The 24,621-nt window shown below is 34.8% G+C and overlaps 1 pseudogene; it reads right to left on the bottom strand.

Annotated features, from left to right (window-relative positions):
- Positions 1–24,520, bottom strand: part of LOC103251934 — a 114,537-nt pseudogene extending 90,017 nt beyond the window's left edge.
- Positions 24,521–24,621: the final 101 nt, after the last annotated feature.

The raw sequence follows: 24,621 nt of genomic DNA, 5'->3' as shown, positions 1-24,621 counted from the left end.
TTGTGATCCTTCCATTTTCTTCATGTGCATTTGTAGAGATATGAATTCCCCTCTTACTACAGCTTTCATGACATTCCAGAGATTTTGGTAAGATGTTTCTTCATTTTCATTTGTTTTCAGATATTATTTAATCTCTGTTTCGATTTCATTATTGACCCAGGAGTTGTCTAAACCATTCTTAATTCTCTTGCCTGTAACACATTTAGCACAATTTTGTGTGTATATATGTGTGTGTATATATTATCCATACAGATGCTACAATACTACTATTGTACCTGAATTATCCTCAAACATATATTCACCATGTATATATGGTATACATATAATATATATATAGTATATATATATTAGGATTTCATGAGAAATTCTCTGACTGTTACAGACCACATTTATCTCATGCTACTCAAACTTTATGATTATTTCTATTACAAATTATATACTTGCTGTCTTATTATTGAAATTAAGATAAATATGAGCTATTCGCAACTAAATGTCCTGCAATTGAAACATATTATAATAATAGAAGGTACATAGAAGAATATGTAAAATATGTGTAACATATAAAGAGTAATGATTCAAAAAACCCTCATGCACGTATCCACACATTTTTCTTTTTTAATTTTTATTTTAAAGATGTGGGGTACCATTCAGGCTTAGGAATATAAAAGGTCATTTTACAGGTAACATTTGGGTCTCACTTTGGTCCCCACTTCACCTAGTTTGAGATCAGGGACTCTTATTGATGAAGCGTGCCTCTTTGCCTCACATTTTTTTTTTCAAGGAAAAGAATATGACAATTATCTTTGAAATTCACCAGGTAGTCTCCCCTACATGTGATGAGAAGTAATTACTCTATCAGATTTTATATTCTAATTCCCTTTTCACATTTGATAGCCCACCACTTCAGCTACATTGTTACCAATTTTAGAAGAAATATCTTCAGCATTTCACTATTAGGTATAGTTTTGGAGCTACAGTTTTTGGTAACTGGCCTTTATCAGGGTGAGGACATTTACTTCTATTCTTATTTTCTGAGATTTTTGCTTGGAAAAAATGTGTTGGTTTTAGCCAAATAGATTTTCTTTGTCTACTGAGATGACTGCGATTTTTCTTTCATATTTTATTAATATAGTGAATTACATTAAGTTTCAAATGTAAAATCAAAGTTGGATTCTAATAAATTTTATTGAAATGTAATTTACATACAGTACTATACCCTCACTTTAAGCAGTTCAATGAGTTTTGACCTTTTTAATTACAACCCCAGTTTAGTTTTAGTCTATTTTCATGATCCCAAAGTTTCTTCTAGACCCTTTGCAGATAGTTATCCCTCCACAGAAAACTTCTTCCCAGATCAACCTCTGGTCTGATTTTTTTTTTTTTTTTTGAGTTGGAGTCTAACTCAGTCGCCCAGACTGGAGTTCAGTGGCCGCTCCTGGCCACCGCAGCCTCGCCTGCTGGGATCCAGCAGTCCTTCCACCTCAGCCTTCTGAGTAGCCGGAATTACAGGCAAGCACTACCACGCCTGACTGACTTTTTGATTTATTGTAGAGATGAGGTCTCGCTGCCCAGGCAGGTCTCAAACCCGTTGGCTCAGGCAATCCACTCACCTCAGCCTCCCAAAGGTGCGGGATTACAGGCTGAGCCACCGAGCCCAGCTTCTGTTCTGATTTTTATTATTATTATACCTGTCCTAGGAATTTATATAAGTGGAATTATGTAATTTATATTTTTTTTTCTGTTTTCTTTCACTCAACATAATGCTTTAGAATATTTATATGTTGTCTTGGTTATCTGTAATACATTTGTTTTATTGCTAAATTGTTTTTATACGGATTTACCATAAATTTTAAAAAATATTTTCTCCTAATTATGAACATTAGTGCTGTTTCCGTTTGGAAGCAATAATTATTAAAATTTTTATATACATTGCGGTATAAGTCTTCATATGACTGTATATTTTCATTTTTCTAGGGTAAAATACCTAGAAGTAGAATTTCTGGATTGTATGTGTTTGGGGTATAAAGTAGGTGTTAAGTTTTATAATAAACTGCTGAGTTGTACAGATAGAGCATAGGTATTTTATATTGCAATTTTTTTCTCCCAGTATGTGGCTTACATTTTTATTATTTTAATGGTGACTTTTGAAGTCAAGCTTACTAAATTAATTCTAATTTATCTTTTTTCTTATAATTTGTTCATCTTTGTGTGTTGTCTTAGAAGTGTTATCCTACCATAAGTCATGACGAATGTCTTCTGTTTCCTTCTGTATATTTATTTTATCACTTTCTGAATTTTAACTTAGTTTTTTCTACTATTTCTTTTTCTTTATTGAGATTTTCTATTTTTTAATTAAAATTTTCATTTACTGAGTACACAATGTTTTCTATTTTATTTTATTGAAGACATAGTAGTCACTTTTCAATTCCTGACTTTTAGTTATGACATCTGGTTTAATCTCTGTTTTGAATTCATCTGATTTTCTTTTCTCTGATACTGTGTCCCATTTTCTTGATTTTTCTATTTGTTATGTCCTTTTATTTCATATTCTGGAACTTATATTACATTATGTAAATTCTTGATTCTGTTATTTTCCTTCAGTGACTGTTATTTCCTTTCTTTTCATAGGTGTTTTTCTTGAGTGTACTTGACCATTAGATTATTGTTTCTTGGGAAGCAAGTCTGGTCTAATGAGTTCATATCTCTTTCTATAGTTATGCTTCCTTGAATTTGTTCTACATAGGGTCTTTTAAGAGTCAGTCACAGATATGGGTGAAACAGTTTGGGGAATTCCGTCTCTGACTCTTTCCCATTCTTGATTCTCTTATTCTTTCTGTAGCTCCTGACTTCAACGTTTATTTTCTCTCAGCCAGAAAATCTATGTTCTTTTCCAAGTGAGCCTTCCTGTCACAAGTGAGCATGTCTTATAGACTGTAGTTAAATCTAGACTGCAAGTTGTAGAAACTGTAACTAGCTGTAGAGAGCCTTGTATTTCTTTTTGTTTGTTTGTTTGTTTGTTTTGTTTGTTTGTTTGTTTTTTGAGTTGAAGTCTCACTCTGTTGCCCAGACTGGAGTGCCATGGCCGCTCCCGGCCACCGCAGCCTCGACCTGCTGGGCTCCAGAGATCCTTCCGCCTCAGCCTTCCAAGTAGCCGGAATTACAGGCATGCGCTACCACGCCCGGCTGATTTTTTGATTTATTGTAGAGATGAGGTCTCGCTGCCCAGGCAGGTTTTGAACCCGCGGGCTCAGGCAATCCACTCACCTCCGCCTCCCAAAGGCGCGGGATTATAGGCTGAGCCACCGAGCCTGGCTGAGCCTTGTATTTCATCCTTCAAGAAAATGTTCATTTCCAGAGTCTTTCTGCTTTTGTTCACAGTGAAGGATCTTCAAACAATTGTTTTTATTGTTATGCCCAGGCTTATATATTTTTTATGTTTTGGAGATTATCTGAGAAGGTCTTAGTATATCACATCCAGAAGTGGCAATCCAACTTATTTTTAACTTTTATTTTTTAAACCAGAACCCATTATAAATTCTGTTACTAATTTCCATAATCTACTGTGAACATTGAAGATTGTGCTTAGAGAATCAGTTACATTTTTCTCATCAATATTTATACAGGTAGAATGCAATTTTGTGTTTTTTTTCAATGAATAACTACTCCAGTACAGTTTTGAATAAAAGTGAGGCAGTCAACATTATTGTCCTGCTTCTGTATTTAAGCTTCCTATAGTATATCATTGAATATAATGTTTATTATATTTTATATGGTTAAGAAAGCTCCTACAATCCTTAGTTTGGTGTGTTTTTAAAATGAAGACTATATATTGAGTTTATAATATATTTTAATATTTCAACTCATTATTAAAGATAAGATTTTTATTTTTTCTGTTCATATTTTAAACTGTATTCATTACATATCTATATCCTTGAATTTATCATGTAAAGTCAATATTAATTTATATGTAGCTAGTTTTAATATTTTACTGTTTATAGGTAGTTTTTGCTTTTATATGTGAATGTGAGATTTATCTATAATTTTTTTTCTATATTTGATTTTGGTACCAAGATTATATGAGCCTTTCAAAATAAATTGAGGAGTTTCCTCCTTATATCTCTTATACATAATGATCTTTTAAGAATTGAATATTTTATTTTTTGACAATTTGGTCATTTCAGTTTAACTGTTTTATATTTAGTATTGTATTCATTCATTTAAAGATTTTACATTACTGCTTGCTTTTTGCCAAGCCTGTATTATGAAAAACACAAACAAAAACAAACATTATTTAGCCCTTAGTTACAATCTACATGTATGTTGTCCTGAGTACAATTTAAGGTAGTTGAGATTAAGAATACAATTTATAGAAATTTGGATAACAGAATAAGCCCTGAAAATATCTGAGTGACATTTACCTAAAGATAAGTTGTGCTTTGTTTTTCATATTTTATTTTTGTTATAATCACATATACATTCATAACACTTTTGCAGTTTTAGACAGTCTTAGGTACTAAAATTAATTCGTGATTATTTTATTTTATTCATCAAGGAAGGAGAAAAATCCTTCTCGTTTTTCTTATTAAATTATACTAGATTGCTATTGATTGGGCTGAATTAAAGTGAGAAAAATTACTTGTACTAAAGAAGAAAAGGCATGCAAAGGATTACTTTTTCTGTGGCTTTGTCGTATTTGGGATTACATTGATATCTTGTCTACAGCTGCAACATTTTCTTATATGGGTGTGGATTTTAATCATTTTATTACAGACCAAGTACCATTTTATTTAGAAACTGATAGAAAGTGCTTTAGCTTTCATAAACTTATCTTGAAGTCTGAACATTCATGTAATCACAAAATTATCTGGTTTATTAGTTAAACCTTTGTTGTCAGTTTTAGTGGTTGCAATTCAACTTATTGATCCTTTTGAATTGGTTTTGATGGTAAGAGCTAAGTACACTTATATTTACATAAACAATTTTCATTTTTCTTTTTTTTCCACAATCATGTTTTAAATAATGACAGACATCTTTATTAACTTTGCTTTTCCAAGCCTTGAATTTTTGAGTTGTCATACTTTTTCAATTTCCATTTAAATTTTGTGAACAATTAAAGTTCGGCTTTTAATTTTGTTGTCTGGGCAGGATTCCATTGTTTTATTTTATGAAAACTCATAGTGGTTAATATAAAAAAATCCCTAGTGTCTAAAAATTGAAATCTAACAAATCATATCTCTGTAGTGCTCTAATTAAGCATTGGGCTCTGGCAAATTACTCTCTTTGGGTAGCAGCCTGGTGTGTGTCAGGTGGTATTAAATTTCCTCTTCTTTTCAAACTCTGATGACTCTGTGTTTTGACAGATTACAAAACTTGGTATTTATGTGTTCATCAAATAACATATCTTTCATAGAAGACATTCAAAAGTTGACAGTGTTTGGGTCATGTGATGATAATTTCTACCTAAATATAAGCACAATCCAACTGGTTAAACAAAGTCAAACCATTTGATTCTACATAAATCTTCTCAAATAGCTACTAAATATTTCCAACTGCAATATTATGCAGTTTGAACTTACCTAAATGTTTTAAAAATACTATTTAAATGTTAAGATTGATAGCTCATTGTATTTATTCATCACAGATGAGATAAATTTAAGATATTAGTTAAAAAGTCATAAAAATATCTGCTGTATGTGAAAATCACCATAGGCCTCAGATGGAACAGTGCACCTATTGGAGATACCACTGGATTGCACGTGTGAAGCTATTAATCTGATTTTAGTTGAACCAATTGTAAGAATATAGAACATTTTCAGAGGTAGTAAGCAGATGATTTGAGTGGTATACTATGAACAAAAAGCAACTTTAAAAAATATGTAATAAATATTATTTACTATTGTCCTAGCAGCAGGTTTATTCAATGATATCCAATGATAAGATTTTAAGTGGAAGTGTAAGGAAAGTTCAAATCCAGCCACACTCAATAAGACAATACATCTGCACTTTAGTACTGTTACTTGTATTATTGCTAAGAGTAAAACCTCAATTTCATGACATCTATTATTAGCTTTATCCTAAAATTAGTCTGTTCCTTTTTAACTTTTGAAAAGAGCAAAAAACATAAAATAAGCTGATAGCACATATTTATATTAAACAAGCTTTATTGCTATATTTTGCATGTAATAAAATGCATCCATTTTCACTGTACAGTTCAATCAATGTTGATATTGCTTTAAACATCACCTTAGTTCATATTTTGACAATTTTGGCCACCATGTAGTGCTAAATAAAATATTTCCCCTTAACAATCTTTTTTTTTTTTGAGTTGGAGTCTCACTCTGTTGCCCAGACTGGAGTGAGGTGGCAGCTCCCAGCCACTGCAGCCTCGATCTGCTGGGGCTACGGTGATCCTTCCACCTCAGCCTTCCAAGTAGCTGGAACTACAGGCTCGCGCTACCATGCCCGGCTAATTTTTTGATTTATTGTAGAGATGAGGTCTCACCAAGTTGCCCAGGTGGGTCTCCAACCCGCAGGCTCAGGCAGTCCATTCACCTCAGCCTCCCAAGTCTCGGGATTACAGGTTGAGCCACCGAGCCCGGCTCCCTTAACAATCTTTCTAACACGCTTCCCTTATTTTTATCTACACTTTGTAACCACTATCTGATTTTTATCACCATAAATTAGCTTTTTCTATTTTCTAGGGAAAACTTATGTAAATAGACATTCACATAAGTGAAATCATAATTTTGTGATTTGTGTCTAGAAATTTTGCTTAGCTTAACCTTTTAAAGATACGTTAATTCTTCTGCATGCACTGAATTTTTGTTGTTTTTTAATTGCTATATAGTATAAACACATGACAGTTTGGTTACGCATGTTTGTCTTCTGTTTCATTTTTTAAAAATTCTTTCACTTTTCTTTGGCATATTAAGCTGAACATGTTTTAAATTTGATTTCTAATCCTTCAAAAATCTCATATTTGTGCTCAATTTTGTACTTGAATTTATCCTTGAGACTTCCTCCTCCTTCACACTTCTGTTAAATTACCAATGGTGTAGACCAAGCTTCTTAGGCCTATTTTAAACATATGCTGTATTTCTCAGTATCCACTGAGGCAATTCTAATTTTAGCCACCAGCATTTGTTACCAGGTATTTGGTAAATTTTTAGTAACTATTCTCTTCAAATATAGTCTTGGAATCTCCAATCCATTCTTACTTCATTTATTAATGTGAATCTTTAAGCAGAGAATTTCTCTCTGTTTATAATCTTTCTATCACTTTTTTTTAATTATAGAAGAAAGTAAATATTATGCATAATGTGTACACAGCTTTTGGTTTCCTCATTATCCTAGAAGACTTTCATCCTTCCTCAATAAACTTTAGCTTCTGTTCCTTGATTCAGCACCTTGCTCATAAAGGGCCTTTGGTCAAATTTCCTTCCCTATTTGTATGCATAATTCCTACTTACTTTTCAAATTTCAACTAAAAACTACTTTGTCAGGGAGACCTTTCTTGAGTTTACTGTTTAGATGAGCCTCTCCTTTGAAAGGTCACCTATCATCCTGCATCCTGCTTCTTTCTCATCTTGCCTTCTGACCATCATGCAATTATTAATGCATTTGCTTAATGTCAATGTCTTTATATGAATGCTTTTATCTGTAAGGAGAGATGTCATATTCACTTCATTTATCACCATATTCATTGCACTTAACAAAGTACTCAAGTATTTTAGTTTCTTAACAACTGTTTGTTGAATGAACTGTGATGGAGATGCATTTAAGTATATCAGTTATGTGAGCTGAGACATCGTAGGGTGAGAGAAAGAAGGCGAGACCTGTAAAAACATGGAGAGAAATACAGAGAGAATGGAATACGTGGAGGTAGAGAAAAAAAAACATTATTCTACCTTTAAATAAAACAAAAATGCACATTAATTTGTTACTATCATCAAAAGAGGAGATACTCCAAAACGACTACATCAAAGCACTCCCAAAATCTGTAGTAATGGTGTACTAATATAGTTATGAGCTGTGCGAATTGGAGATGGCCAGGTTCATACACACTTGTGTCTTTCTACAATGTCAGACTTCTGTGGATGCTATCTTTTTAAAATTATTATTTATTTATTTTTGATTTATTCATTTTTATTTTTTTGAGTTGGAGTCTCACTCTGTCACCCAGACTGGAGTGCAGTGGCATGTTCACAGTCATCCCAGCATTGACCTGCTTGCTGGGCTATGGCGATCCCGCCACCTCAGCCCTCTAAGTAGTTGGAACTACAGGCACATGCTACCATGCCTGGCTAATGTTTGATTTATTGTAGAGACGAGGTCTCACCATGCTGCCCAGGTTGGTCTCGAACCCGTGGGCTCAAGCAGTCCTCTCTCTCTGGCCTCCCAAAGTGCTGGGATTACAGGCTCGAGCCACCGCGCCCAATTATTATTTATTTATTTTAAAGATGTTGGGTATAATTCAGGATTAGATATACAAATGGTCAATGTACAGGTAAAGTTTGAGTGTTTTATCTTAGTCATAAAATCCACGAACCTCATGCAGTTCATAAGGAGGCAATTCCCCTAGAATACCATTCAATCGACATTCAGAGCCTGGAAACACAGGCTCAAGGCACACCACAAGTCAGTCAGTACTGCAAACTGTACATAACAGTATGCTTAATCAACATATAAATGCTACAGATTAAACATTCCACACCAAAGTAACAATTAGCATTAAGAGAAAAGAGATAGGAGAAAGGTTAAAGAACCTGTCCAAGGAAAAGCCAGGTGAGCAGACGAAAATTTCCTAGGCTGGCATGGACAGCACTTCAGGTCTCTCGCAAGAAAGAGTCTTTTAATTTGGGCAGAATCTCCAACAGTAGGTGGGGCAAGGCCTCCAGCAGCTGACTCCAGATGCTCATTACTAGTGACAGCAAGACAATATCCTTTAAGACAGTCATACCAAAGTGGTGAAGTCCTGTCTTCGTATTGTGATAAAGTCCTCTGGTAAGGACTGGTGATGGAAGGGTGGAAGCTTGGATGCAACTTTATCTAGTTGGACACAGTCTTTATTGGTGATGCATAATATCTGGTCCCTGTTGACAAGATGCCTTTTAAAATGTAAAATCAAGTCTTTTTTTAAAGATAAAGTTACTATGTCAAAGTACTACACAGTTACTCTTGATGATATTTAAAGAAAAATTATATTGAACATTATAATTTAAAATTATGAGATAATAGCACATGCCCTGACTAGACCAGTAAATGCTAGCACAATAGGAATTGACTGTTTAGTCCCGGGGATGAAGGGATACACATCTCTTGAGAGAGCACAGCTGAATCCACAGTACAGGAAGAGAGAAGAAGGTGTTCACTGCTATACACACAAGTTCCATGTATGCAAGCCAGACATTTGGACTGCTTGATCTATGTAGATCAATATTTGTATAAAGATTGCTACTAAACATAAGAAGTCTTGTAGTCTGTGTTTGTAATTTAAAATATACTGCAATTTACTGTTTCTTCCTTTTTTTGTAGTAAGTTATTTACTTATTTATTTATAGATGGGATTTTACTCTTGTACCCATGCTGGAGTGCAGTGGCATGATCATAGCTTACGGCAACGTCAAACTCCTGGGCTCAAGTGATCCTCCTGCTTTAATAGCTAGGATATAGGCATGTGCCACCATGTCTGGCTAATTTTTATTTTTAATTTTTATTTATTTATTTTTTGAGATGGAGTCTCACTCGGTCGCCCAGACTGGAGTGCCATGGCTGCTCCTGGCCACTGCAGCCTCAGCCTGCTGGGCTCCATCTATCCTTCCACCTCAGCCTTCCAAGTAGCCGGAATTACAGGCATGCGCTACCACGCCCGGCTGATTTTTTGATTTATTGTAGAGATGAGGTCTCGCTGCCCAGGCAGGTCTCGAACCCTCGGGCTCAGGCAATCCACTCACCTCAGTCTCCCACAGGCGTGGGATTACAGGCTGAGCCACCAAGCCCGGCTATTTTTAATTTTTTAAATTTTTGTAGAGATTGGAGTCTTGCTATGTCACCCAGGCTGATCTCAAACTCCTGGTGTCAAGCGATCCTTTCGCCTTGACTTCCAAAAGGTCTGGGATTACAAACCTGACCTGCAACTTACTGCTTCTAAATGTGATGGGTAATCTGATCATATTTATGGCAGTTTCCCAAAGTGGGTACAAGACCTACCTGCTCACTCTAGTTATGTAGCTATTAGTAAACTACCTGTCTACTGTGAAAGGAGCCGTGGAAACAAATTCATTCTGTAGATCAGCCTCTGTCACGGTCAGGGCCATAGACATTATTGGAGACTATATTTAAAACTTCACATGTAGTGATGATTTTACCTCATGTCCTAGAAGGCTTTTGGAAGGGTATCAATATTCACACTTGTTTCTTGATAGAACACTTAGAATGTGCTTGGAATTGTGCTAAATATTTTTATGACTTTTATAATTTATAAAGTTTTTGAAATATTATTATGACTTTTTGTTACAAATGCAAACTAATTCTTTTATATAAATGCAAAAATTTACACAAAATTCACGTGGTGAAAAACTGGTGGAGCCAAAATTTAAACTCAAGCAACCTGGCATGATTTTATTTTCTTTTGGCTGGTAGGGAAGGATTCAAATGGCCCTGAAAGGAAATTCACCACAGAAGACCAGAGTTGTACTGAAATTAAGATCTGTATTTATCTGTTTCTGAACATATTTTAAGTGACAATTTAAATAAATCAGAGGACATTTATATAGTAGTGTAATATACCAACTTTATGTGCATTTATAAGGATCACTAGGTAAACTGTATTTTAAGAAGAAATACAAGATATAGTTTCATGTTAAAATTTCCATAGAACAATATTTGTTTATGTATATACTATTTCTGGAAGGTCATACATAAAACTGATGTGGTTATCTGTAAGGAACAGTACTGGGTACTATGGTGAGAAGGGGTTCAGTCCTTTTTTGTCCCCTCAGTTTATTATTTGCACTTAAAATAGTTTCACCTAAAATAGTTTAGTAAAGAAAGCTGTATCTTAAGATTGAGCGAGCACTTTAAACCTTATCTCAAAGTGGTCTACATTTTTCAAAAAACTTTGTGTTTTATGTCTGAAGGAAGATTAGTAATATGGGTAGAGGCAGTATTGATTTATGCATACTGCTATCCCCTTAGTATTCTAGATAATCTCTTCGTTTATTCTATCTTTGTCAGCAGAAAGTATGATTAGCATTTAGCCAAGGTATTATTTTTCATCTAGAAATTGAAAATGTGAATTCTTTAAAAAAAGGGAAGGAGAGAGAATTCACCTATTTTACCCAAGCAATTTACACTTTCAAAGTGGCGAAGAGGCCAGATTGATAACACTGAACTTGTATGTCAAATAATTAAGCTTTAATCTCCTATTCAAAGACTTTAGCTTAGGGGTCACAAGGAATCAAGAAAACTTTTTCTTTTTAATCAGTCTTGGATGATTAGTGACTTTGTTTGTGGAATGATCATTTTCCACATACAGTAATGCAGTGCCAAAGTAAAATAAGGGGAAAAGATTAAAGAGTTTAATTTACTTGGCATGTTATAACTATGTTTATTAAAATACTAAGAATTACAGTAAAACTTTATCATTTGTTAACATTATTTTTGCCTCAATGGGGGTTATATTGAGAAAGCAATATTCTAGACATAAAGGCCATAGCAAAGCAGTATTTTTCTTAAAATTTATTTTTATTCTTTCTTGTAAAATAACCCCCTGGGTACTTAAAATGAAATCTATTTCTTTATTGAAATGTAATGTTTCTCCCACCCTCAAAAGCTTTCCATCTCTAGTTTATTATTGCAATGTTGTTCAGAATGAAAAGACAGGTTCAGAATACTGATATATTAGTCAGCATAGCTTATACCAGAATAAACAGAATAAAGGGAATTGTGTATTATTTCTCAACAAATGTTATGTTTGTAAAATGTCACACTTGGGATCTTCCTTCTGGATTTATCATGAAATTAATTGAATTCAGCAAATATATAGAGCAACTATAGTAAATGTAGAAAATCCATGTAAAATTTAAGAAAAAGAAAACACCTCTCTTAAAATAGAATTGAAGCTTTTATAAAGAGATCAATGACGGTCTTATGTTTGCCTCTTTTAGCAGTCAGTTCTGTCTTTTTCAAAATCAGTAGGTAATCTTTTTGGTTTCAAAGCATGAAAGTCAACAGAAAGTCGGTTTTTACAGGTTTGAAAAATAAATACCAAGGAGACACAGGCAGTTTGCTAAGCTTTTGTCATGTTGGTAGTATATTATTTAATAATACCTTACAATGAAAACCATCTTTACTATGAGAAAAATAGTATTATATTTATAAAGAACAAGAATATATTTATCAGACACAATATTTCATAGGGTTTCCTGAGAGTTTTAAAAAAATGTGCTAAACAGCTTGGACAAAGATGTCTTCTATGCTTCCAAACAGTGGCTTGTATTACCAGCCTTCTCCTGAGACCTATGCCTTCTGTAGTAGAATCCATAATGTTTTTGCTGTGTTGAGAATTTTATGTCATGTACTAAGTACATGAGACACACATCTTTCAGTGGATTAATTGCTGTTTGTTAGACTTTTTAGAATTCCTCAAAGTATCCACAGAGACCACTTTGCACATTGCAAAAGAGCATAAAGCACATACTGACAAAATTAAGACTAAGATATAGGTCTCTAAGGAGTGTAATTTAAACCATCTACTTTCTTTGTTCACAATATTCATAAAGTGATTGTGGTTTGGGATCTATAGGATCTAGAAATAAACTTTAAACGAACAAACATAAAATGGCTTCTTTGTCGACACATTGTTAGAATAATTATATAAAAATTACTAAAGTCATACCATTAAATAACATAAATTTACTATATACTATATAGCCTTCTATTAGCTCAATATATTTTGTAAGTATATTTATAAAATATAAACACTGCATAGTTCATTTTTACTAAAAAATATATGTACATACTTTCAAAATTCAATAATGACTGGTGAGGTAAGTATAGAACTCTTTCCATAACGCAGCAAGGAAAACTATTTTTTAAAAATTATTCTAATATTTCTAAATAATATAGGTATAGTATTGCTTCTGTTTCTAAATCAAGCATAAACTCTCTGTTTTGACTATTATATTATTCTCACATCAATTTTCCCACTCTGATAGTTGATAATGTTTAATAATTTACATACTATATTGGAAAATTTCCCTGTTACTTTTACATTTTAATTTACATGGCATAAAATTAGATAACATAAAATTCAGCCTTTCTGGTATCTATTTCTTCTGAATTTTTACAAATGCATACAATTATGTAACTACCACAACAAGAAAAGTATAGGTTACTCCATCACTCAGCACATTCCGCAGTGCTGTCCCTTTACAATCAACCCTTTCCCTTATTTGTAAAACCTGACATCTATGATACATTCTCATTCTCTATAGTCTTGTTTTTTTCAGTATGTCATACAATGGAATCATTCAACATTTAGCCATTTGAGCCTAGCATCTTTCCCTTACTATAATGCATTTGTAGTTCATCTATATTATTTGTCAACAATTTGTTTCTTCTGACTGTAGTAACAGTATCGTAGTAGTAGTATTGTAGCAGTAATATTACACTGTATGGATTTATCATAGTTTGTCTATCCTTCCACTGGTTGATGGGTATTTAGGTTGTTTCTTATTTGGAGAGCTTATAAAGCTACTTTAAACATTCATGGACAGAATTTTATTAACAAAAGTATTATTTCTTTTGGGTAATCTCCCAGGAGAAAACATCTGTTACATCATAAGATAAGTATATTTTAATTTTATAAGAAAATGCCAAACTTGTTACTGTACCATTTTTGTATTCTTACTAGCAATAAATGAAATTTCTGATTGCTCTGCAAACTTGCCAGCAAATGTGGTTTTGTCAAGTTGTTCGTATAGTATGTTGTTTATTAGTCTAAAGATATCTAGTGTTATCTCTTTATGGTTTAATTTGTATTACCCCAATGACCAATGACACCGAATTTCTTTTTACATGCTGATTTCCACTTATGTATTTTCTTTGGAGAACTGTCTTATTCAAATTGTTTGCTCATTAGTTCACTGGATCATTTTTTGAGTTTTAAGAGTCCTTTTTATACTATACATGCAAGTTCTTTGGGAGGCATCACCTTTGTAAATATATTTACAGTCTGTAGCTTGTCATTTAATTCTCTCTTAATAGTCTTTTACAGAAAATTTTTTTTTTTTTTAATTTTGGTGAAGTCCAACTGATCAATATTTTATTTTGTTTTATGTTTTTGGTATCATATCTAAGAACGCTTTAACTGATTCAAGTTTCACCAAAATTATCTGTTATATTTTCCTTCACAAATTTTAGAGATTACATTTTACATTCAAGTGTGTTTGAATCCATTATTATATAAGGTAAGAGGTCTGCTCCAAGCCTTTTTATTTTTAATTTTTAAATTTGCATTTGCATATTCAAATATTCCAGCTACATTTGTTAAAAAGACTTATCTTTATTTTAATTTTAGTTGACACATAATAATTGTACATATTTATGGACTACAGCAGTGATGTTTTGATACATAGATACATTGTATAATGATCAAATCAGGATAATTAGCATTCACATTACATCAAACTTTTATCATGTCTTTGTGATGAGAACATTTGAATTTCTGTCTTCTAGCTTTTCTGAAACAAATGACATATTATAAACTATACTCATCATACTATGCATTAGAACACCGGAACTTATTTCTCTTGTTTAACTGTAACACTGAATCTATTGCACAACTTCTTTCCTTTTCCCTGCCCACTATCCACCTGAACCTCCAATAGCCTCTATTCTAACCTCTACTTCTGTGGAATCAACTTTAAAAAAAAATCACATATGATAAGATCATGTGGTATTTGTCTTTTTATGCCTGACTTATTTAACTTAATATAATGTCCTCTGGGTTCATCCATGTTGTTACAAATGGCAAGATTTCATTCTTTTTTATAGCTGATATTTCATTGTGTATAGCTGATATCGCATTTGGTCTGGGAGTGACCAGTATCTATCAACACAGGACTTTGATGTGGAATATGAGCACTACCTAGTTGTGAAGGGAAAGAGACACTTTAATATCATTAATACTTAAATAGTTTAATGTTATTAATAATAGAATTAACAACAATTTCTGCCCCATTCAAACCCCAGAACATGTAACCACTGTTGCTAAGTTGTAGCCTGTTTGGATCTCTTTTATTTCACTCATATCTATTGTTATCTTCTCTTATCCTTGTTTGTGGGCTATGGCTAGATTCACTATGTTTCATCTGTTATTAAGATCATATCTACTGACATTTGTAGACACAGTTCTAATTTCTTTGTTTTATTTTTTAAAAATGTTTATCTGCCATTTCTGCGGACTTTTGTTAGAAAGGTGGGAAAAACATATGCTCTGAGTTCACTACCTTGAACCAGAAATAAATAGAGGACTTCTGATATGGACCTGTAATCACTCATTAATAAGGAATTTGTGAAAAAATTAGCCAAATGTGGCAAATGACTTGTCTCTGGTGGACAAACTTTACTAAATTTTCATATCACATTATTTTTGTGTGTTTTTTTTTCATGTTTCTCACTCATCAGAATTAGTATGTTGATTATTTCATTTTTTCTTTCAATATTCCCATTACTAACTCCACAAGCTTTTAAAGTATTTTTCCAGCTGTAATTTCTTAGCGTTTCATTTCAAATAACAAATTCACCTTTTAATTACCTCAAAATATTCCCACTTATATTAAATGAATCTTTGGGGACATTGGTCAAACTACTAAGGGCAAGAAGTTCACATCTTAATAACAACTTAAAGTTAATTAATTTCCCCCATATGCTTGGCACTGCTGGGTTTTGTAGTCATGTCAAACATCAAAGGTAAGTATGGAGTTTGTCTTCTTTATCATTATTATACATGGATTTTCTTTAAATATTTTTGATATTTTAAAAGTGTTAATAGGATGGTTATTTTTATATGATAAATTGATTAGGTAAGGGGAAGTTGAGATAGCAGGTAAAACACTATTTCTGAGTATGCCTTGAGGGTATTTCTAGAAGAGGGTAGTATTCAAATTCACAGAATATGCAAAGCAGATTGCCCTTTCCAATATGAGCAGAAGCATCATCCATTACCTAGAGGGCCCAAATAGAACAAAAAGGTGGGAGAATTGGATTAAGATGGTGGACATGAGGAAGCTAGAGTGAGTCTCTTCTACAAATCAAGATAGAAATAACTTTCTCTGCACCCAGGGTGGAACAAATCTAGCAGCACACATCATGAGTATCCAAAGGAGTGATAATAACCACTTAGAACAAAGAAGAAGAAAAAAAATCCACCAATCTGAGAAGGAACTGGCAAGACTCTTGCCTGCATTGCCACAGTTCACCACAATCTCTGGGTGCAGTGGTGAAGGTGAGTAGGTGAATCCAGGAGTTCCATTATCCTGCCACAAACTTGCAGGGCCCCCTGAGCCTTGTAGGAAAACTCATCTCCTCTTGGAAAACTGTCTTCCTCAACAACTGTGTTCTGCTGTGGAGTGGTGTAGGAACAAAGCTTGAGAAGCATCAACCACAAATTCTCAGGAACTCAACCTTTGCAGGGTGGCCTGGCTGCTTTTCAGCCAGCCTGGGAGGGAACAGGCCCCAAGAGCAAATTCCGTGGCTGCAGATGGTTACTGGTGGGCTGGTTGCCTGAGAACACCCGGGGCCCTGAGGCTGGCTGCACCTTGACATTCAGATGGCAGATTGCTTGAGGCCAAGGCAGGAGCTGGGTGGGACACATTGCCATAGCAACCTCTCATTCCACTTGTAAACTTCTGTGCCTGCTCTGCACAACAGTGTTACCCTAGTGGTATGGGATTTTCTCCTAATTCCCACTGTGGTAGTTAAGATTGCATATTAACATGGTGCTTCAGCTCCTTTCCCCTGCATTCTCCCTGAAGTCTAAAAACAGACAGAGAAATTGGGAGAGCCCCAGAGCCTTATCCTTGGCCTAGGCTGCTTGGGCACTTCCTCGGAGCAACTTGTACCAAGGAGGCCAACAACTATCATCACAGCTGTTTTTCCCCCATAAGTGCCACCTCCTGACTGGAGATCAACAGTGCAGGCCACCACTTCAGATATGACACTTCAGTTTTGGGGAAAGTTTGATCCCAAACACTAGCTGACGACACTTTCCAAGCCACTCTGTCCACTCAAGATGCTGTGAGCCAGTTCAGGTACATAACAAAAGGCCACCAAAACTGGAAACTAAGAAACTCACCATAGCAAGGTTATATATAACCAAGGGAACACTATATTGCCTATATCAGCACCCCACCTCAAATACAATGAATCTACAATAATCTACCCAAATGAGAAGGAACCAGAAAAATAATTCTGATGCCATGAAAAAAACAGAGTTCTCCAACACCCCCAAAAGGCCCCATCAATTCTTCAGTGATAAACCCTAATCAAAATGAAATTTTGAAATTCCAGTCATAGAATTCAAAAGGTTACTTATAACATTAATCAATGAACTTCAGAAGAAAACTGAAAGTCAACATCAATAAATTAAAAGAAAAAAAAACAACACTATCCAGGAAATGAAGGGGAAAAAAATGCTCCAAAGAGATAGATACAAAAAGATAGAAAGAAAGAAAGAAACAGCAACAACAAAAACCCAAAAAACAAAAAACTGAAATTCTAGAAATAAAAGAAGTAAAATGTAGTCGAAAATTTTAACATTAGACTGAAGAAGAAGAAAGGATCTCCGAACATAAATACAAGATATTTGAATTAACCCATCAGACAACAATAAAGAAAAAAGAATCAAGAGAATGGATCAAAGTCTCAAGAAAAGTGGAATTATGTAAAGCAGTCAAACCTAAGAATCATAGGTGTTCCTGAGAAGTAAGAGAAAGGAGCAGGTTTGGAAAACCTAGTTGAGGGAATAATGGAAGAAAACTTTCTGGTCCTTGCCAGTGATCTAAACATTCAGATACAAAAAGCCCAAAGAACTCCCAGAAGCTTAATTGAGAGAAGTTAATCCCCCAAGGTATATTATCATCCAGCTATGCAAAGTTAATGTGAAGGCAAAAATTTTAAGAACAGTGAGACAAAAACATCAACTTGCAAAAGTAAACCTATCTGACTAAGAGCAGACTTCTCAGAAGAAACCCTACAAGCCAGAAGAGATTGGCATCCTATCTTCAATCTCCTCAAACAGAATAACTGTCAGTCAAGGATTTTGTATTCCACAAAACTAAGTTTCATAAATGAAGAAGAAATGAGATTTTTCACAGACAAATAAAAGTTGAAAGAATTTGTCACCATTGCAATGACTCTACAAGAAATACTCAAAGGAGTTCTAAATACAGAAACAAACAGTTGAAACACAACACTAGAAAAATATTGGAAATAATAAAGTTCACAGGCCTTATGGAACACCAAGAAAATAGAAAAATAAATAAATGAAGCAACCAGGTAACAGCAGTATGATGAGTAGAATAGTCATCATTAACTCTCAATGTAAATGATCTCAATGACCCACTATAAGATACAGATCGGCAGAATGGATTAAAATAAAACAACAGCACAAATACCTGTGGCCTTCAAAAGACCCACTTAACTCACAAAGACTCCTATAGATTCAAGGCAAAGTGTTGGGGAAAATATTCCATGTAAATGGAAACAAACAAACAAAAGGTGGGAAAAGTCATTCTCATATCAGGTAAAACAGACTTTAAGTTAACAACAGTAACATAAAAAAGACAAAGATGGTTATTATGTAATGATAAAGGTATCAATCCAATGAGAAGACATAACAATTTTAAATATATATATGCCTAACACTAGAGTTTTTAGCTTTATAAAATAAATTCTACTAGACCTAAAAAAGAGAGATAGAGAGCAATACAATTATAGTGACAGACTTCAATATTCTACTGACAGCAATAGACAGATCAACAAGGCAGAGAATCAATAAAGAAACATTAGAGTTAAACAGACCCTATAGGAAATGGAACTAACAGACATCTACAGAACATTTAATTCCAAAGCTAAAGAATATACACTTTTCTCATCAGCCTATGAAACATTCTCCAAGATAAACTATATTATAGGCCACAAAATAAGTCTCAATACATTCAAAAAACTGAAATCATATCAAGTACCTTCTCAGACTATAGTGAAATAAAATTAGAAGTTAATTCCAAGAAGAACTCATGAAATCAAAAAAAATCATGGAAGTTAAACAATTTTTCCTGAATGATACTTGAGTCAACAATGAAAGATGAAAATTAAAATATTCCTTGAGATGAATGACCACAGTGAAACAAGTTATCAAATACTCTGGGACACAGTCAAAGCTGTCCTCAGAAAAAAAATATGGCACTTAAGGCTTACATTAATTATACTGAAAGGTTGCATATCAACAAGTTAATATTACATAACAAGGAACTAGAAAAACACAAATCAAGCCCAAAGCTAGCAGTAGAAAATAAATAACAAATATTAGAGCAGAACTAAATGATATCTCCTGCATTTTATAAGATTCTTAGAGTTTGAGGTTATACGTTTAGGTCTTTGATCCATTTAGCATTAATTTTTGTGTACGGTGATAGGTAGGGGTATTGCTTCAATCTTTTGCATGTGATCAGCCAGTTTTCCCAGCACCATTTACGAGTAGGTTCTCCTATCCCAGTGGTTGTTGCTAGAGTCTTGGTCAAAGATAAGTTGGTTGAAAAATTGAGACTTTGCTTCTGGAATCTCTATCCTGTTCCCTTGGTTTATATGCCTGTTCTTGTATCAATACCAGGCTGTTTTCATTATTGTAGCCTTATAGTAAAGTTTGAAGTTTGGAAGTGTGATACCTCCTGCTTTATTTCTTTTGCTAAGGATTTTTTTGGCTATTTGTGGTCATTTATGTTTCCATATGAATTTCTGTATTGTCATTTCCAGGTCTGAGAAGAATGATGTTGGTAATTTAATGGGTATTGCGTTGAATCTGGAGATTACCTTTGGTAGGATGGATGTCTTAACAATGTTAATTCTTCCTATCCATGAGCATGGAATATTTTTGGATTTCCTTGAGCAGAGTCTTTTAGTTCTCATTGTAAAGGTCTTTCACTTCTGTGGTTAGGAAAATGCCAAGGTACTTCCCTTTTTGTATGGTTATTATGATTGTGCTTTTTATTTGGTTCTCTGCCTGCTTTTTGTTGGTGTATAAGAATGCAACCCCAAGTGCCCATACCATAAGAGGTATGATAGAAAAGTGGGACCTCATCCAACTGACAAGCTTCTCCAAAACAAAAGAAACCATCAAGAGAGCAGGGAGACAGTCCACAGAATGGGAAACAATGTTTGCCGACAGTATATCTAAAAAAGGTCTAACATCAAAGATCTACAAAGAACTCAAACACAGTGAAAACAAACAAACAAAAACAGCCCATTAAAAAGTGGGCAAAAGACATGAATAGATACTTCTCAAAAGAAGATATACAGGCAGCCAACAGACACATGAAAAAGTTCTCAGCCTTGCTAATCATCAGAGAAAGGCAAATCAAAACCACACTGAGATACCACCTAACCCTAGTAAGAATAGCCATCATTAATAAAACAAACAACAAATGCTGGCGAGGATGCAGAGAAAAAGGATGTGTCTACACTGCCGGAGGAAATGCAAACTAGTGAAACCTCTTTGGAAGACATGTGGTGTTTTCTGAAAGAACTAGAAATTGCCCTTCCATATGACCCAGCAATCCCCCTATTGGGAATATACCCAGAGGAACTCAAGTCATTCTATCAAAAAGATACCTGCAAATGCATGTTTGTGCAGCTCTATTCATAATAGCAAAAACATGGAACCATCCATGCTGCCCATCAAATCTGGACTGGATAAAAATGTGGTACATATACATAATTGAATATTATGCAGCGATAAAGAAGGACAAACATATAGACTTTGCAGCAACTTGGATGGATTTAGAGTCTATCATACTCAGTGATCTATCACAGAAACAAAGAACAGAATACCATATGTTCTCACTCATAAGCAGACCTTAGACTATTATCATAATACTATAAGAAAGGGACTGACAGTAGTGGGAAACTGCCACAGGAGGGGGGGTGGGGCACACTTCATCAACAAGGGTGCCTGCATAATGAATTTGTATACCTAACCTTGAATTGTACCTCACATCTTTTAAAATAAAAAAAAAAAAAATTTAAGGGGAGAAAGGCATAAAAAAAAGAACTAAATGAAATTGAAATTTACAAAAATTACAAAGGATAAATAAAACAAAAACTTGGTTCTTTGACATTATAAACAAAACTGATAGACTGCTATCCAGATTAGTTAAGAAATGAAGAGAGAAGACTCAAATTAGCTAAATCAGAAATAAAAAGAAGGCATTACAACTGATATGACAGAAACTCAAAAGATCATCCAAGTTTATTATGAACATCTCTATGCAAACAGACTAGACTATCTAGAGGAAATTAATAAATTATTGGAAACATAGAACACTCCAATTTTGAATCATATAGAAAAAGAAGCCCTGAACAGACCAATAATGAGTAGCAAGATTGAAACACTAATTAAAATCTCCCAACAACAACAACAACAACAACAACAAACCAGGAGCTGATGAACCAATAGCTGAATTCTACCACGTCTTCAAAGAAGAACCAATACCAATTTTACTGAAGTAATCTGACAAAATTAAAGAGGAGGGAACCCTACCTAATTCATTCTATGAGGCCAGTATCACTCTGCTATAAAAACCAGGAAGAGAGAAATAAACAAAAACTACAGATCAATATTCCTTATGAACATAAATGCAAAAATTCTCAACAAAATATTGGCAAATCAAATTCAACAGCACATTGAAAACTAACACACCTCAACCAAGTGGATTTTAACCCCAGAATGCAAGCAAGGTTTAAAATATGCAAATCAATAAATATGATTGGCTGGGTGCGGTGGCTCAAGCCTGTAATCTCAGCACTTTGGAAGGCCGAAGTGAGAGGATTGCCTCTCTAGGGGGTTTGAGACCAGTCTGGGTAACTGGTGAGATCTTGTCTCTACAATAAGTCAAAGAAATTAGCTGGGCATGGTGGCATGTGCCTATAGTTTCAGCTACTTGGGAGGCTGAGGTAGAAGAATTACCTGAGCCCAGCAGGTCGAGACTCTGGTGGCCATGAGCATGCCACTTCACTCCAGCCTGTATGACAGAGTGAGACTACAACTCTAAAACCAACCAACCAAACAAACAAAAACACTAAATATGATCCACTACATATATAAAATTAAAAACAAAAATTATAATCATTTCAATAGATGTAGAAAAAAAGCATATTTGATAAAATTCAACTTCCCTCCATGATAAGAAAACCCTTAGCAAAATAGGCATAGAGGAAACATTCCTCAAGATAATAAAAGCTATATATGACAAACCCACATCCAATTTCAACCTGAATGGAGAAAAGTTGATAACATTCCTCCTCAGAAATGAAACAAGGCAAGGACACCCACTTTCATCACTACTATTCTATATATTACTGGAAGTCCTAGCCAGAGCAATCAGGCAAGAAAAAGAAATAAAGATTATCCAAATTGGAAAAAAAGTAATTAAACTTTCTCTGTATGCTGACATTATAATCTTATACCTAGAGAACTCTGGAGACTCCTCCAAGAGATTCCTGAACTTGATCAATGAATCCAGTAGAGTTTCAGGAGATAAAATCAACACACAAGTCAGTAGCACTGTAGTGCTTCAATAGTAAACAAGCTGTGAATCAAATCAAGAACTCAATTTCATTTACAATAGCAGCCAAAAAACTGAAATATCTAGGGATATTTTTGACCAAGGAGGTGAAAGATCTCTACAAGGTGAACTACAAATTACTGATGAAAGAAACTGTAGGGGACACAAACAAATGGAGCAACAGTCCCTGCTCAAGGACTAGAATAATCAACATTTCTAAAAATTACCTTATTACCCAATGTCATCTACAGATCCAATGTGACCCCTATCAAACTATTAATGTCATTTTTCACGGAATTTTAAAAAATCCTAAAATTCATATGGAACAACAACCAAAAAAGTCAGAAAAAAACCAACCAATCCTAAGCAAAAAGAACAAAGCTGGAGGTGTCTCATTTCCTAACTTCAAACTATACTACAAGGCCGTAGTAACCAAAATAGCATGATATTGACACACGAGTAAACACATGGACCAATGGAACAGAATAGAGAATCCAGAAATAAACTCAAATGCTTACAACCGACTGATCTTTGACAAAACAAACAAAAGCATACACTGGGAAAAAGGACACAATATTCAACAAATGATGCTGAAAAAAATTGGACAGCTACATGCAGAAGAATGAAACCTGATCCCTATCTCTCACCATACACAAAAAAGTAATTCAAGATGGATTAAAGACTTAAATGTCAGACCTGAAACCATAAAAATCCTAGAAGAAAACCTAGAAAAAATCTCTTATAGACATTGGACTAGGCAAAGAATTTATGACTAAGCCCCCATAAGCAAATGAAATCAAAACAAAAATAAATAAGTGGGGCTTAATTTAACTAAAAAGTTTCTGCACAGCAAAAGAAACAATCAAATAGACAACTTATATAATGGAAGAATATATTTGCAGGCAATATTTCTGACAAAGGACTAATGTCTAGAATCTACAAAGAACTCAAACAAAACAGCAAGAGAAAGGCAAATAACCCCATTAAAAAGTAGACAAACAACATAAACAGACAACTCTCTAAAGAAGATGTATAAATGGCCAACATATGAAAAAATACTCAACATCTCTCATTATCAGGGAAATGCAAATTAAAATCACAATGAGATACCACCTTACACCATTCAGAATGGCCATTTAAAAGATTTAAAAAGGGGAGTCGGCGGCAAGATGGCGACTGGGCAACCCGGTGTCTGAAGCCCTCTGCAAGGGAGATCTGCAGTGGGTCTCTGACTCTCGCCCCCGGGAGGCTGGGGACCCCAGCATTGCAGCCTGCTCTTCAGACAGAGCTCGGCCATCGCTATCACTGGAACATCGCAACAACTGGACAGTTTTACTGCATTGCACTCTCCCGCCTGCCGCAGCCCCTCCCCCCACCAGCGCTCCCACCGCTGCCGCCGCCGCGGCCTCTGGCACGGGTAGCTCATCACAACCCGGCCGGAGGAGATCCACACCAAACCGCTTCAGGGACGATCTGCTGGGATCGCTGCCACCGCTCCTGCATCCGAGACTGTCCTGTCCGCCTGGCGTGGGGATCCTGTTGCCTGCTCGGAGGCAGGCAGCCATCTTGTTCCTGTCCGGCCCCACCCCCTCTGGGGCGAGCAGATGAGATAGCACCACCTGCTGGCGATTCAAGGTAACAACACCGAAACGGGAGAAACAACCTTGATAAGACATAGACCAAACTTCTGAACCGAGGTTAATCTGAACTGTCCTTCACAGCAGATCAGGGGAACTGACCCTAACTGCAAACTAATTTACCAGCTTGAAAAGAAAAC

The sequence above is a fragment of the Carlito syrichta genome, unplaced genomic scaffold, assembly GCF_000164805.1.
Source record: "Carlito syrichta isolate Samal-C Ts95f unplaced genomic scaffold, Tarsius_syrichta-2.0.1 Scaffold149530, whole genome shotgun sequence".
Classification (NCBI taxonomy): Eukaryota; Metazoa; Chordata; class Mammalia; order Primates; family Tarsiidae; genus Carlito; species Carlito syrichta.
Note: the sequence above shows the minus strand (reverse complement) of the source record. Positions and strands in the feature narration are given on the sequence as shown.